General features: G+C 34.3%; 1 long non-coding RNA gene across 1 annotated transcript; it reads left to right on the forward strand.

The window, feature by feature from the left end:
- The first annotated feature begins 1,280 nt into the window (after positions 1-1,280).
- On the forward strand, positions 1,281-7,344 carry LOC112942195 (uncharacterized). The gene is made up of 2 exons (XR_003248278.2): positions 1,281-3,065; positions 7,100-7,344. It is a non-coding gene; the product is annotated as an uncharacterized lncRNA (long non-coding RNA).
- Positions 7,345-12,901: the final 5,557 nt, after the last annotated feature.

Genomic DNA, 12,901 nt, shown 5'->3' on the forward strand with positions numbered 1-12,901 from the left:
CCATCCTTTTTTAAATAACAAGAAGTCAAATCATTTGCTTTCGTTGACAAAAATTTCGAACATGAGACCTCTAACATAGAAGTCTCAAGCCCAAATCACTGGGCCACCTTGAAGGGTAACCAAACTACTATCTTAGGGCATTTTTATTCAATATTGCCCTTTTGACTCAATTGCTTTGGCTTACGTCAAGATATTTCAACCTTATTGTTTTATCTTGTTGAAGTTTAGCATAAAAATGCATAGACAGTTGAATCTTAAACTTAGTTTGTATAGTCTTGAAGGTTGTTACACTCAACTTTCTCTATTAGCCTCGTGTCTTTACGCTTGAGGATTACGTCTCAAATTTTAAGAATTATGTCTTATGAATTTATATCTTCAATCTATATCCAAAGCATTTTTAGTACGTTTTGCCTTAAGACTTGTTCCGATAACGTTTTGAAAAGACTAGTGTCAATAATTAGCATCATTAGTTTAAGGTTAGAGGATAAATGTATGAATTATGAGCAATCATCATCAAAACATTTAGAATAATTGAAAGGCAATCAATTAATTATTTTAGTTCTTAAAAGCCAAATAGATTCAAAGTCCAAAGATGCTTCCATTTGTTGTAGAGTCACCAGCCACTTGATGATCCTAAAGTCAAATTTCTAAGTACATGGGACAAAAGAGCGGTGCAACGATAATCCAAAAATTGCTAGGCTTATTATTAAAAAACGACGTAAGAATTTTAAATTTTATAATATTAATTTCAAGTGTTAATAACTGAATCTTAAACTTACGACTATACATGTTTAAGTTTCTTAATAAAAATATGCTACTTAATATAAGTTCCGTCTCTACTTGTTATTGCAACGGAACGTAGTAGCCTATTGAATTTTAAAAGAAAGTTATTTTAGAAGGATTGTTTATTTGTCGGGCATGCCAGATTTTCTTCCCCTAATTCTGGCACTTAATATGGTCAAACCAACATTCAGGTTTTATAAACTAATTTTATGTCTTTTCATGTATAATATAATAAATAAAAACAGGGACTGTAGATACATTAACCAAGAGGCAACGTTACCAAAGACTTCGTACTTTTATCATTTGCTTATTTCTTTTTGTTTGGTTATTAGAATTATTTTTATCTTCAATTTATATAATATATTTTTAAAAAAATTTGTTTCAAAAGAATATTATGCTTCTTTATTTGACAACTGCTTCATGAGAGTCTGAAAAAAGTATAAGAAAAAACTTGCATTATTCCATTCTATAAAGTGGGAAAAATTATATTAAAATTTAATGTTAGGAGATTGACGTCTGTTCTTTAACTTTTTTGATTAAATGGAAAAGAAAAATACACTAACCCTATTTTGGTTACTTCCTAAAAGGTGACTTTTTGTCTGAATTTTATATGTGTTGAGATTATGATGTAAATCAGTGCAACTTAATGTTAAGTTGTTCAGTCATGGGTTAGTCAGTCAGTTAATTGCATTTTATTCTATTAGTTAGTTACATGGGCATAAATAAAGATGTTCAGCTTAATGATAATCAGTTTTTCAGTTTCAAAAATTCAATCCTGCTTCATGATTTTTTTTCAAATTCGATTGTGAGCTCAGAGCTCCTTTCATGGAGTTCTTAGATAATTGATTTCAAATAGAGTCATCAATTCAACATTGTATCATAGCTAAGAATCCTTAGCCCACACTAATTTAATTTCCAAATTCACAATTTCACTTCTTATCCTCACGCAACTTCTATTCGTGATTTTGCGATCTCATTTTTGCTTGCTCTCTTAATGCATTCATGCTCACCTTGATTGCTTGCTTATTATCCATGGCACCAACCAAAGATCAACCAATTCTTGAATATCAGGATTCCAACAATGGTATGTACATAAATCCATCAAAAAAGGTTGGTTCTTCAATCACTCTAGTCATTTTCAATGGAACTGGGTACCGATCATGGAGGTGAGGCATACATCGAGCACTTTTTGTAAAGAACAAGACTGGATTTATCAATGATAAGATCCCAAAGCCAACTCTTACTTCACTTAGATTTGACCAATAGGAATAATGGGATGACATGATAACTTCTTGGCTGTTAAACTTGCTTTCAAAAGATTTAGTTGATAGCTTACAATATGTGAACAATGCTAAGGAGTTATGGGCCGAATTGACAGATAGGTACAACCAGACCAATGGTGCGAAGTTATACCAACTTTACATAGGATATGAATAATCTCACTCAAGAAAACCTTGATGCCACATGTTACTACACACTAACATCAAAAGGCTATTGGAAGAACTGAACATCTTGGATACAAACACACAATATACTTGTTTGTTCACTTGTGGTGGGAAAACTAAATTTCACAAGGCAGAGCATGATGGGTGACTTATTCAATTACTAATAGACTTGAATGAAGTCTACATAGTTATCCGAGGGAGCATTTTGATGATGCATCTCCTAACTACTATGCTTCAGGCATTCTCCATCTTAGTCCAGGAAGAAAAACATCACGAGGTCAGACATCACAGTCATATTCACTTAGATTCAACCTCACCGAGTGTGACAACAAGATGTAGCACAAATTTCATCCACTCTAATGTATCCAATAGTAACAATAATTTCAATTTTAGGACAAACTATTTTCCATAGCTGCTTCCAAGCCATATTTCACCAACAATTGTTCTTCTAGATAATCCACAGGATCACCCATCCACTCAGGCAATTTGAATGTTCTTTTAGGACATATCCATCAAATCATGGAAAAGAACACGTGTTTTGTAACTAATGTAAGAAGTTAGGTCACTAAAGACAAATGTTATAGACTATATGGCTTCCGTAAGGATTTTAAATTCACCAAAAAAGGAACTCAAGGTCACCATCAACTATACTTGGAAACACAGAGGCTTGCTACCTGAGAATTGTGAGAGTGCTCATTTTCCATGATCAGATCACGGTTTTATAACAGTCTCACACACGATTAGTACAACAAGTTGCTCACTCTTTTAGGAAGCATTCATGTTCGTAAGGTACGCGCTAGTGATGGCCAGATGAACCTGTAGACAAGCTCTTCAATGGTATGCAATTTGGAACCTTGTAGATATCTTAGCTTTCCAGTCCTACGTTATTAAGACAAGTATTTTGTTATGTGACTGTGTTAATTTGTTAGTTGAATGCATAAATAATAGATTTCAGAGTCACAAATCACATGACTTACAATAGAGCGTTACTCACTAAAATTAAACCCCTACCTTACTCATTTTTGTTACTTTACCAAATGGAATAGAGTTAAGGTGACAAAAATTAGTGATGCTTACGTAAATCCAACATTAACTTTGCATGAAGTGTTAGATTATACCTAGTTTCAAGTTCAACTTAATTTTTGTCTATTTGTCTAACTTCACAACATAAATGCGTTATCAGTTTCAATAGTTCTTCATGTCTTATGCAGAGCCCTTCATTGAAGCGCCCTCCGAAGATTGGTAGAGCAAGATATAACTTGTACTTTACTTCTTCAAAGTGTCTTAATTGCAACATTTTGCCTAGTTTTTGTAATACTTCAAAAATAACTTAGGTGAAGCTAGATCCTAAAATGTTTGTCATGAGGGTCTAAGGTCCTAAAATGGTTTATAATGTGGTATTGAGGTAGTGTCTAGAGTTTTAGGGGATGACTAAGACGTTCGACGACTAAGTCACCTATGTGCCTCATGTGTGATTATGTTCCTATATGTGCGTTTAATGAGCTTATGAGGTTTTTACATGAGTTATAATAGTGTTTATAGGCAGCGTGTTGAGTTTCATGAAGTTTGGAGGTCAAACGTTCAAGAACGTCCATGACGTTTTAAAGGTTTGCTTTGAAATGACCTCGTGTGTCTTAGAATCTTTTGTCGAGTTCTATGCATTCGTTTTGGATGAAATTTATATGGAATGTCTTAAACTCATATACGAGAATATTTGGATTGGAAACGTCCAAGTAAAAGTCCCCAAGGACCATCCAAGGGTCCTTGAGAAAGGACCTTTCTCAAGATCCAAGACTGCCCAAAACTGTCACAAACGATGGAGGCAGTAGACGGCTCGTTGGCCAGTCAATGGGAGTCTTTGGTCAGTACTTAGGCGTCGGAGCCTGATATCCCAATGGACAGGCTCTGATGAAACAACGACCAGCCAGGACGGTCCGTTGATTGACAAACGGTCCGTCAACAGGGTAGTCGTCGATGGTGTTGTTTCCTGCGCAGTTACTGTTAAGTGAAAGGGGTGAAATGGTAATTTCACCCCACATTCAAATAATAATTTGGGAGTTTACTTAGGGGTACTTTAGGTATTTTAAACATGTTTATAAGCCTTAAACACTTAGGAGAATTCATTCTTCAAAATCAAAACCCAAAGTCCTAAAAAATTCTCTAGAACTCCATTGAAGCCAAAACTCAAGGAAGTACTTGGATTGGAGATTTGAGTGGTTATTCTTCATAAAATTGGTGGATTAACATTATTAAGGTATGATTTTTGATCCTTCGAACTCTTTTCTTCAGGGAGTCAATCTTCAAAGTGATTTTTAAAGACTTCTTAAAATATGAGTTTTCTAAATTGAAATCTATCCATGGGTTCTTGCATTAAGGGTTTTAAATCATTTAATATTGATTGAATCATTTTTAATTAGATGATTTTAACATAATTAACCTATGAACCCATGTAATTGATGAACCCTAGTTTTTGACTACTTTATGGGTTAAGTGATATTGACTTAATGCTTATGAATTCTAGTGTAGTTTTCTATGGGCTATTGAATAATGTAAGAATTGTATTCAATTGATGTCTAATTGGTATTATATTGTTAAATCTATATTGAATTGACTTAGATTCATTGAGTATTATAGATTATGTATTGAATTGATGTTCATGGTCATGGGTAAGGGCCTTATGATATTGAATTGGATGATTAGGCGTTGCCCTAATTATCTTTATTTTATGTTAATTAGACTTAAATTATATTGTGATTGGTATGGTCCACTTATGGTGGCGGTGGTATGTGTTTTACTTGCAATTGATGTGGCCTTGTCGGCGTTACATTATGTATTATGATGATCATGGCCTTGTCGGCAACTTACTTGAAGTATTATGATGATTTGTGTAGTGATTATGTGAAGTATGATCATATATATCTACATATTATTGAAGTGAAAGTATGTGTTCTTCTACTGATGTTGTTAGGTGATCATGTTAGACTATGACTATGTCATTATGTGTGTAGTCTTAGAATTGATGCATGATTCTTCCTAATTGACTATATGAGTCTATGATGGTTATATTGATGATGTTATATTAGTGTATAGGATGACTTATAGATGATAATGGTTATTCCTATGTGCTTCTAGAATGATATGCAATATGTGCTAAAGTGAAGTAATGTTGTGTCTTGTTTTGGTAGACTTGAGTCCCTTACTTGATACATATATGAATGTTAATATGAGATGTCTTGACTTAGAATGATAAAGCCTCTTAGTCTTTATGTATGAATGACATGAGACCTTGAATGATGCTAAGAGGGTCATTTATGTGGAAACTTGAACCTAGTGGTAAGGTAATGAACCTTGAAGTCGAAAGTGGTAATGGTATCCTTCTTGTAATGAAAAGTTTGGTTAGATGGAATGGCATCATCATATGATTCTTAGGAAAGTCATAATGAGCTATCTTTTGTCGCTATTGTAAGGCAGCCCTAGGGGACCTTTTTGGTAGGGTGAATGTGATTAGGTTATAGATATGAAACCGTTTGTATGAACCTTCAATGTCAATTACTCTATGAGAACAAAGGCTATCACCGAGTGAGTATGGTAAAGGAAGTATCTCTAGTTAAAGGATGAGGCTAGAGTGCAAAGTGAACCCTTCATATTCCCAAACCATGTGCCTACATGGGATGTGTCCAAGTTCTACCATTGTCAAGTAGAACACCCTCCATCGGAGTAGGTTACAACTCCGGATTCCATGCTTTGATACCATGATCTATGTCGGTTATTGCTTATTCTCATCATATGGGATACTAACTAGTGTTGGAGAAGTTCTATGAAGTTTAGGTGGTGGTATGAGATGCTATCTAGACATTGCACAATAGGCTTTAAAGATGTTAGTGAGAGTCCATAGGTCTTCTCCAAGACCATTACTTGAATGCCCTTTATGTCATGGAGGTCTCCTAAATGAACTAATGAATGTAATGATTTAAGTTAGAAAAACATGTTAAATGAATAAGCACTTATCTAGAGTAGTTAAAGGTTTTCCAGTTAAGGTGTGAAGGGAGCATAGGAATGGTCACTTCGCATCTTACCTAGATAAATTTTAAGAATGACTCTAGTTAGGGAGGTTGGTTGATTAAGTAGACATGATCTAAGCCTTTGGTAGTCTTAAGGATTATTTAGGTAATCTTGAAGAGGTCAATCATGGATGTTATCTTCTTGATTTACTTAAGTAAGTCTTTTGATAACCTTTGTATTAAGTGAGAATGATTCTATCTTAGGTAGTCCAAAGGATACCTTAAGTGTGTATGAAGGAATTGTATCGACGGTCGCTTCACAACTCACTCAAGTGAAACTTAGAATCACCTTTGGTAGGAGGATATCATGTTTATGTGTTTGGTGTATTGTAAGTGTGTATCTCATTATGGGTAGTCTTAAGGATCATTTAGGTGTGCCTAGAAAGGGTGTATGTGTATCTCATTATGGGTGGTCTTAAGGATCATTTAGGTGTGCCTAGAAAGGGTGTATGGGTGGTCTCTCTTTATCATACTTAAGTGATTCTTAGTATAACTTTTGGTGAGAAGATTACATGCTAGAAAGTGTTCTATGTGAAGTTGATAGGCTTCACTGTAACGGTGAAGGAGTTCACTATAACATGAAAAATAGTCACTTTAATGTGACATGATCTTACTGTAAGGTTTTCCTAAATATGGGAATAATTTCTTATGTGTTTCTAAGGTGTTAAATGTTATTCTTATGCTTATGATATGATGTTTTAATCAAAAAAAGCATGTTTCTAATAAATGTTCATTTTCATGATTTTATGCATTAAGCCATACTTAGTACAAGTGTTTGTACTAATTCTATACATTTTGTTATATCTAAAGGTGTAGGTGGAAGATGAAAAGGATCATGAAGGACAGCTTGGATTCTAGTGTTGTTCAAGCAAAGTTGAAGTATGTCCTCAATTGACTCGAGGGCATATATGTCTTTTATTTTAAAGTGTTGTAATAGACTAAGTATTTCTATATTCGTATTGTATGGGTCGTGTCCCAAGTATTCTTGAGTCTAAGAATGACATATGTTGAGACTTCGCATTTCTATGATAATAATATGAAAATATGTTTTAAGATATTCGTTTGAAAAGTTTTAATTTCGCACTTCTTTTCATACTTATATATGCGATGAATGATACGGAAGGGCTTGTACAAGACCTCCGAGAGGTCAAGTACTCCGGTCTACGACCTAAGAAATGCCCTAACTTCTAGGGTATAGGTACGGGTCGTGACATTCTGAATCTCATGTTCTAATATCTTAGGTTTCTACCTTACCTTTTGTATCAAATAAGCAAACTCACTCATCTTGTATTCCTTTTGTAAGATTGATTCATGAAAGTAATAAAAAAAATTCGTTATAGTTTTCAAAATCCTGTTAATAGTGTATGTTTTTCTTATTAACATGTGTCCTACACATCTAATGAAAGTGTGAATCGACATATAATGTTAGGCCACATATCTTTTGGTAAAATGAAAGAAATCCTTACATTACCATTTTCCTTGCCCCAATTAACCCTTCACTCGCACTCTGTCTGCCCTAAACAAATAAGGATGTCATTTCCAACTAAATCAACACCACTGCTCACCAAAACATTTGAATCTGTTTCATATTGATCAATGAGGCCCATATTCACACACCAACACATGAAAATAAGAAAAATACTTCCTAACCATGTTTGATCACTTCAACAGATTAACATGGACTTAAATATTTAAGTATGAAAGAAATGCTCTCCATACCATTAAAGACTTTATATGTCTAATAGAAACTCAATTTCAAACTAGAGTCAAGTTTATTAGAACAAATAACGGGCTAGAGTTTACTAATAAAGAAACATATGATTTTCTCCAATGTAAAGAGATCATCCATCATAAAAGATTCTTTGGGAAGCGCATGTCCCCGTGCCACAACCACTCCTTCCACGGTTCCCCAAAAGAATTTTGAAATAAGTTGATGAATTTGCTCTGTTACTTTCTTGGGTGTATTTAGAATCAATAACATGTATATCAGCATAGACTGGAGAACGCTACTCACGAGAACTCGTCCCCCCCCCCCCTTAAATGAAAAATATTTTTTATGCCAAGAAAATATCTTCTTAGCAATTTTCCTAATCAGTTCCTCAAAATAATTGGAATTTTCCCTCCCATTAAAGACTTAACTTTCCAAATAAATGAGAGGGAATTTCCTTATCTTATTCCCGTTATATTCTCATCCTAATCGTCATAACGAAAGGAGTCTTATCATGTAGATAAAAATAATTCTTTCATTTATTGATCATTTTTTAGGAGACATTTTCATAGCCTTTCAACACTATCATCATCTTGATGACTGAACGTCTATCGCTTAAACAAAATAAAATAGTATATTTGCATATGATAGGTGATTTATCTCCGAGCTCCATTTCGGTAATCCATATCCTTAAATTCTGCATCTCTATGTAAATTGTTTAGACACCCAGCTAGGACTTGCGTAATAATAATAAATAGAGTTGGAGATAAAGGGTTTCCTTGTTTCAAACCCCTAGATAAATGAAAAAATAATGTATTTTTCATTTATAAAAACTGAATATTAATTGTTTGATACAATTCTCCATATCATATCAATGATCACCTAAGATATCCCAAATCTCTTGAGCACTTTAGTTAGGAAAACCCACGACACTATATCGTATGCCTTGTCCGTATCTAGTTATGCCACTATATTAACATTTTTACTCCTCATATGAATGTCTTTGATTATTTCATGTGCCAATAGGACATTTTGAGTGATACTCATGCCCTTCACAAAACCAGACTGAGTAATGGATATAATCTTGTGTAAAACCATACTCATCCTCACATAAATCACCCTAAAAATGATCTTATTCATAAAATTACTAAGACTTATAGGCCTTAGATTGGAAAACCTCTTGACTAGTTCTGTTTTGAATATCAACATCAAATTCGTATGGGTGATGTATTTGGTAAGCTCCTAACCCAAAAAAAGTCTTTGGCCATTTTAGTAATATCTCCACCTCTAATATCCCAACAACGTTGAAAAAATATCTTGTGAATTCATCCGTCCCCCACACACTATTCCCATTAAATACAAAAATTAAAGTCTCTACTTCCTCCTTTTCTTGTAGCCTAGTCATATAATCATTCTCCTCATCTATGATACATCGTGGAATATGATATAGCATGTCATAGTTAATTAGCACACTATCCTCTTGAAATTGATCTAGAAAATGAATCCGTTGCTCCTTGTCCTCTTTGAGAATTCAGTTGTAAAATACTCCCCTACTCCGTTATAACTTTCCTAAAGTGAAACGTATTTTGTATTCCTTTCACATAAGAGTGGAAAATTTTGGGGGTTTTGCCCTTTTTAAAACCCATTTCATTTCTGCCTTTTGCCTCCAAAATTCTTCCTCTATTCTCAGGTATTTCTTGAGTTCCACTCCCACTTTGCTCAACTATGCCCTATATCTTGTTGCGGGTTGTATCTCTAATTAGGTCTACTTTATTCTGATGATGTCCTTTATAGTGACAATTTGTTGAAAAACATTGCCAAATACCTCCTTGCTCTAGACTGTCAATGCTTGTTTAACCTTCTTCATTTTTGCTTGAAACTTTATAAATGGAATTTTCAGCAAAATCTACCTACCAATTCTCAGTCACCATCTTCTTTATGTTTTTGGGTTTACTCCAAATATTCAAGAATCTTAATGGTCCAAAAAAAGAATCTTCTATCAAGTTGCAAATTATGTGTAAATGTGCACGAGTATAATCAGATTAAGTACCTCTAATGAAAGAAACAAATCCATAAATTCTTAATTCACCAGTATTCTTTCCAACATTTTAAATATACATTTTTCTTCAATTCTCCTATTACATAATGTATATTTCTTTCCTATACACCGTACTTCTACTAGGGAACTATTGCTAATAAAAGATGCAAATCCATAGCCTCATTTTAAGTGATAGTGATTCCTCATAGTTTCTCCTCTTAATTTAAAATCACATTGAAATCACCCCAAGAATTCAAGGAAAATATCACTCTCATCAAATCCTGCTAATTTTTCCTATAATTCTAATCTTTCTATCACATTACATCTCGCATAAACAATCGAAATGAGGAAAGACTTGTTCTTGATTTTGAAATTTATGGTTACCTCATAACACCTCTAAAAATCAACTAGGTGAATCTAGAGACAAACATGTGTTTCATGAGGTTATAAAGTCCTAAAATGTTTAATTATAGTATTTATAGGCAATGTTTAAAGTTTGGAAGCGTTTGGAGGTCAAATGTCCAAGACATTTGAAAGTTTTGCCTTGAGAGTACTTGTATGTTAAACGTGTGTCTTTGCATGTTTTACGTGTTCGTTTTGGTTCAAATTGATGTGAGAGGTTCCTACGTTTATATGAGTGTAATTGGGTTGGAAACATATGGTCACAACTCCCTAAGGACCACCCTAGGGGTCCTTGAGGAGGACCCATCTTGTGATTCAAAACTGCCAAAAAGCAGTCTAAACCAACGAAGCCAATCGACTGACAGTAGGTCCATCGAAACCCCGTCGACTATAGGCGTAGCCCCATTCTTAGTGTGGGATATTAACCCTCTTTGAGGAGTCTCTGAACCAAACCACGGACCTGCAGGATGGTCCGTAGGTAGGTCGATGCTCCGTAGGTGCTGCCATCGATTGGCACATGCAAGTTTTCTATAGATGTCTCGGCCACGACAAGGGTGTTTTGGGAATTTCACCCAGTGTTCTAAAAAATGGGTGGTTACTTAAGGGCTTTTTGGGTATTTTAAGTGGTTTTATATGTCTATAACCTCAAGTTAAGTTCATTCTTCAAATAAAAACCCTAAGACCCCAAATAGAATTCTCTTGAACTCCATTGGAGCTTGAAGCAAGGTGAGAGCTTAGAGCTTGATTTCTCCATCAAATTTTCATCAATTTCGTGGCTAATCATCAATCAAGGTATGGTGTTTCATACTTGAACTCTTTTTCTTCAAGGAGACAAACTTCAAAGACTTTTCTATGACTTCTCAAAAGATGAATCTTTCTATTTTGATATCTAGCCATGGGTTCTTGCGTAAAACGATTTGAATCAATGATTTATGTTATAATTGATCTTAATTGAATGATTTTATATCAAAATTCCTATGAACCCATGCAAATCATGAAATTTTAATTTTGGCTATGATATGAGTGGTTTGATCATAGCTCTATTGTATTGATTTATTGTGTAGATTACTTTAGGCTATTGAATTATGTAATATTCAAGTTTGAATTATATATAGGGTGTCTTTATTTGATGATTTCCATATTGTATCATGTTGGATCATTGTATGGTTTGATTATTGGATTGGATTGGTGTGTATGACTATTGGTACGAGCCTTTATGGATTAAATTGGTTGGATTGGCTAAGGATTGGACATGTTTTTGATGGAATTGTGATAAAATGATCTAATCTCTTCTATATTGTGTAGTATAGGTATTGATTTGTGTTGATTGGTATGATCCATTTATGTTGGCGGTGCTTATGTGCTATAATTGTGAAAATGTGGTCTAATCAGCATTACTTTATAAGTTTTGATGTTATCATGTTATATAACTTGTATAGATGATCATTGTGAAAGCTTATATGGTTTATCTGTATATGGTAAGTCAAAGCATGTCTTCTTCTAAATGATTATGAGCGATCATGATAAGCTAAAATGATGCCTTGTATGTGTATACTTTATGTTGAAGTGTGATTCTTCCTAGTTGACTATATGAGCCCTATGATGAGTTATGTTAATGTTTCTATAGAAGTGTGTAGGGTGACTTGTAGTATACTTGGTTTTCCCTATGTGCTACTTGAATGATATTGTATGTGCTGAGATAATGATATGTGTGCCTTGTTGTGGTAGACCTAAGTCCGTCTACTTGATACTTGAAGAATATGAATATGACTCTTGACTTAGTAGGTTAAAACACATTTGTCATGTATGTGTATGTATGATTGAAATATGACCTTGAATATGGTTAAGAATGTCATTAATGTGGAACCTTCAAACTAGATAGAAGGTTATGATATCCTTGAAGTTGAAAATTGTAGTGATATCTTTCTTGTGTGAATGATGGACTTAGGGGTAGGTTGGTTGGAACGTCATGAAACCATCCTTAAGAAAGTCATGAAGCTATCCTAATAACCATTGTGTGTCAGTCCTAATGGACCCATCTTTGTTAAGGTGTATTACGATTTGGTTATGACTACTATATGATAACTCTTCATATGTCCTTGTGATTGAACTACTCTATGAGAACAAAGGGTAGCACCGACTGAGTATGCTTAGGGAATGACTCTACTTAAGATGAGACTAGAGTGTAGAAACCCTTGATATTCCTTAACCATGTGCCTATATGAGATGTATCCTAGTTTTACCCTTGGCAAGTAGAACACCCTCCATCGGAGTAGGTAAAACTCCGGACTCCATGCCTAGCTAGTATGGTCTATTTAGGTTAATGCATATACTCATCATGTGGGATACATTCTAGTATTGGATAAGTTGTACAAAGTTTAGGTAGTGGAATGTGATGCTATATAGACATTGCACGAGTTGACTTTGAAGATGTTAGTATGTAGGTTCCCTAGGTCTTCTCCAA

This window comes from Solanum lycopersicum, chromosome 9, assembly GCF_036512215.1.
Source record: "Solanum lycopersicum chromosome 9, SLM_r2.1".
Classification (NCBI taxonomy): domain Eukaryota; kingdom Viridiplantae; phylum Streptophyta; class Magnoliopsida; order Solanales; family Solanaceae; genus Solanum; species Solanum lycopersicum.